Here is a 5,000-nt window from a genome sequence, read left to right on the forward strand (position 1 = left end):
TCTCCCTTTCTCCTTCTCCCTCCTCTCCCTTTCTCCCTCTCCTCTCCTCTCCTCTCCTCTCCCTCTCCCTCTCCCTCTCCCTCTCCTCTCCTCTCCCTCTCCCTCTCCTCTCCTTCTCCCTCTCCCTTTCCCTCTCCCCTCTCCCTCTCCTCTCCCTCTCCCTCTCCTTCTCCCTGTCTCCTTCCCTCTCCCTCTCCTCTCCCTCTCCCCTCCCTCCCTCTCTCCCTCTCTCCCTCCCTCCCTCCCTCCCTCCTTCTTTCCCTCTCCCTCTCTCTCTCTCTCTAAATTAATCCGTTGAAACTGAAAAATCGCATATTTTGACCCAGATAACCAGCATCATGCCATGCGATGTGTGTTGCGCGGCTTAGGTCTCATTTCGTGGTGGAAAGTCACATATGTATTTTTTTATCAATTTAGATGTTAAATTCACAAAAAGATATTGCTAACAATTACCAAAACAATAGCATTTATGACTAATATAATGGTGAGCAAGTGACACCATGAAATCTAAGTCTCGAATGTAAATATTTAGCATTAATTTACCATTGATTATTACTCACTTGCTGGTTAATAACGATATTGTAAAACCTGATTGGCAAGTCTTTATTAAAAACAAATCTGAAATCAACTTATATCAAAATCATGTGGAATACATCTTAAGAGTTTACATTAGGGAACTTTTACCAAAATACCCGAGAAACGCCCCAGACAACGATTCAGGCGGCCATTTACAAATTCAATATAGTATACAAACAGCCTAACAATACTTAGAGGAAAATACCATAGCCAAGCTTAGTAACTTCAGCAATAAAGGATCTAGGTGGAAGGTGGAATAGAGGGGGAGGGGGAGGGAAGAGGGAAGAGCCTGAAGAGGGGAACCAAAACTCAGCTCTGAGGAGGAGTTCACAGGATGTAACAGCAACAAGAGAAGGGTGAAAAGGGAGAGGAAGGTGAAAAGGGTATATCGTGAACCTATCTGGAAGAGACTCTCACTTCACTACAGAAGATATGAGATGCTCAGTACATAACATCAGAAAAGTGTTGTTTGATAATAGCTCCATATAAGACATTTAAAAAAAAAATAAATAAATAAATAAAACCCTTCTCCACAAATGATGGCAGTACTCAACAAGTGATCTGGGGAAGTCCATTATAAAATAACTGTGTAGTAGTTCCAGCTATTTTCAGGGCTGAGGACCTAGGTGAGACAGGTGTATTATTTGCTATTTTGTTTAATGCATATGCATGATTTTTTTTAAGAATTACGAGTTTCAAGATTTGTATACTTGTCCTTGAAGGTTGTAGCTTGAGGAGTTGTGAGACAAAAGAGGGTTTGGATTTCCTCTCGTAGCAGAAGCAAAATATTCATCACACTTTACCTCATTAGAGTCAAAAGAATGTTACGAAGAGGATAAGAGTGATGACTCTCTGCTTCAAGAGTTAAACATGTTTGATCCCAAGTGCAGTTACCAAGAGTCAGTTGAGTATGATGAGGAGGGATTGTAGTGATTGTTGGAAAGCCTGCGAAGCTACAAGCGCACACAGGAAGGAAGCAGTTTAACTACTATGTAATAATCAACAGGCATTTAATCTCAAGGCGGAACCCTTGTTAAGTACTCATATAATCAAGCATAGAACTTGGCATATACCACTGAAGGCATGCACAAGTGTATTAGAAGAAGAAATCGGAAGACACCTCAAACAAAGGCATCCTCTTCTAACTCTTCTAACTCTAACTCCAAGGACTGCACCTATTGTTCATGTCAACGACACACGTCCTAACACTAACATCTAATGCTTCCAGTTATAATAACCGCTTATTTGCCCTGTAAGAGTCTAACTGCTTGACAGAGGGGAACAAATGATGTAAATGAAATACTTCATGCATCTACTCGTACAGAAATTGAGAATGCAAATTCACTTAAAGATGAATTTGAGGATCCACATGGAGAGCCTGTAAATAATCATGTAAATGTAAATAATCTTGTGAACAAGGAACAGGTAACCCGTAGTCGTCCCCATGGCACTGCTGGTTATTTTACATTGCTGGACGAAGGTACTCTCCTAAGTAAATATTTAATGTAATATGCCATTGCACTTAACTAGTAGTAAAAATAGAATTGTTAGAATTTATAAACTAGTCTCCCAGACAAATACAACATCCCACAGATTGTTCATGATGCTATGTGGACCTAAGTTGATGGAGATAAGGCACTTCTCGATCCTGGAGTGATCACAGCAAAGGAGGACAGAACTCTACTACTAACAGAAGACTCCTAGGGATATAATCTCTAACTTCATCATAAGTCTAAACTGGATGAAACCATTGGTGAAGGACACAAGCCATCAAAAATCAGATGCCACATAAATTATCAAGAATTTCAGAATTTGGTGCAAGTGAAAGGGATCAAGAGAACCTTTGAGTGAACTTAACAGATAATTGACAATGTACTTGATTCAGTTGCAATTTCAGATGGGTGCAAAATTGAGTGAGTAGCCCGAGAATATTTTCCTTCACGGGGTTAATCATCCATGATACATTTGGAGTCATGGATGAAAATGGAGAGCAGTTAATCCATACTCTTGACACCAGTGTGAATGAAATCACACATACGTCTATAAGAGACAGGCAACCATTGTCTCTGGCCTTCTCTCATCCTTTCAAACCATCTCCAGAAGAGTTGCTGATATTCAAACAAAATCAAATAATCTTAGTGTCTTAATGCAGAACAAAGGGGATGAAATCTTACCCTCGAATAGCTTTAATTTGTGTTAACGTTTCATCAGATATTCACTTTTCCTGCAAATTATTGATGATGCCCATGAAGGAAAAGTATACAAATCTTTGATCTCATAGAACACTGTTGAAGAGATAAAGGGTCAGAATAGTTTTGTTAACAGTAACATATCTATAGATGTAATGATGTTATTTTTTTCATGTTATTATTACACATTCCCATACCGTAGAGATGGAACATGTATACACCATCTTCCACATCCATCCAGTGGACCACAACTTTCTCCTTAGCAAAATGCCTACACATTTTTCTGTTCCCAAGGATCACAAGTACAGTTATTGAATATGAACCAAGACAGCTCAAAGGATGCAAGCACAATCTTATAGAATATATCTGTCAAGCAATTAGTCTAAATTTCAAGGATCCAAAGGATAGTCGTACTTTAAATATCATACGAAGAGATACCATATAATTTAAGCTTATTCTAAATCAATTTAGCATTTCAGTAACCATTCAATTTAGCATTTCAATAACCATTCTTTCATTTATGCCTGATTCAGAGATTATTTGCTTCTTACTTCATAACACCTCCCCTTGACTAACCTGCAGAGATGAATCATCTTCTCATAGAGTCAATGGAATGGGAATATCATCCATTCCAGCATCTTTCACTCTTCGAGTCAACAATACGTCATTAAAATCTCCTATCCTAATGATGTTCTGAATATCAAACAAGTAGACATGAGTGATGTACAAGAATTACCATCAAATTTAAAAGTCATCACCTCACATAAATCATGGCATTATCACAAGTTTGCAGGCCTCAAAGTTCAATAATAATAAGGCATAAAAAAATTATAGTTTCCCAGGCAAAGATATATATATATGAAGATCAGGATAAATTAGTTGAAGCTCAAGAGAAATTTTCCAAAAGAATACAAACATAGTGTGATCTCACAAGTTGATAGGTGATCACAGCATAAGAGACATATCTTGGTTATCATCAGTTTCTTCCATAGTAGTCCTATTGGCATAACTATACCTGTAACCCTGTGTGTAATAAAGGGCTTGTGGAAACCTTGTGTAATATTGTTTAGATAGGTTGTCCATGAGGCTACTCTATATTCCACAAGCAATCAAAAATTATCTAATATATTTCATGCTGTATACCTATATAGTATATTTTACATATACATATATATAAATATATTATTTTGTATTTATTATAAAGTTGTTATGCCACATCTAGACGTAGTAATAGTTGTGGGGATTAATAATTTCAGGGACTGCTGGAAGGCTAGGGGAATACCTTATTCAGTAATTAACCCTTATAAAAGGACAGTAGGGGGTCAGCACCACCTCCTCACCATTCAACATGTTTTCAATTCACCCATGCCTTGTATCTCTATTGCTAGTAAATTAAAGTGGTGGAAAGTGACAAGTATCTTATTATCCATAGCCAGTGTTGTTATTCTCATGCCTGAAGTCCAGAAACTGAAAGAATTGATCTAACTGATATAATAATGTAACTGTACAACTGTTTTTTATAAAATACCAAAAGGAAGTTTTAGTACAAAAATAATTTTCCCATGGCTCCATAAGACAGAGGCCTGGCTGATATAAATGGGTCAACTGCCGGCCTGGCATCTTTCTCCATGCTAGGAACATTGAGAGGAGAACAAGGATTTTTGATGGGTGTGAACAGGGAAAAGTACCAAAATAAACATAACTTTAGGTACACTTAATATCCCCGGCATTAGAATTAATATATTAAACATTTAACCCCAAGGTCAGAGGAATTAATACAAACTAATGCACCATGAGAGATTGCATGCTAAATATACATTATACATGAGAGGTAACTTAGAGTGAGGGAAACACTTTACAAACCATAATACCTTACACACTATTGATAGGAAATTATTACATATACAGACTCGAACCAGCTTCCCAGGAGTGAACGGGAATATAAAGATTCTATAATAATATATCCATTATCATTGCTAATATTTCTTAGGCATAATCTCTATAAATTATACTCAGGTTATATTTAACAGAGTTATGTACTTCCAATTCAAGTCTGTGATTGAGCCCTGTAGCAGAGTTTGGCATCTACACTCAGTCTCTCTATGTATATTTTGGGTAAATTTAGGGTTGATTAAGGGGTAAATGTTTCCACCATAAAATATTATTAGCACAGAAGGGTTTTAACAACAATATAATAACTACCAAACTTGTAATAAAAGGAAATTGTTGGAGTAA

Source organism: Penaeus japonicus, unplaced genomic scaffold, assembly GCF_977035675.1.
Source record: "Penaeus japonicus unplaced genomic scaffold, GWHDUDI00000001_assembly GWHDUDI00000021, whole genome shotgun sequence".
NCBI lineage: Eukaryota > Metazoa > Arthropoda > Malacostraca > Decapoda > Penaeidae > Penaeus > Penaeus japonicus.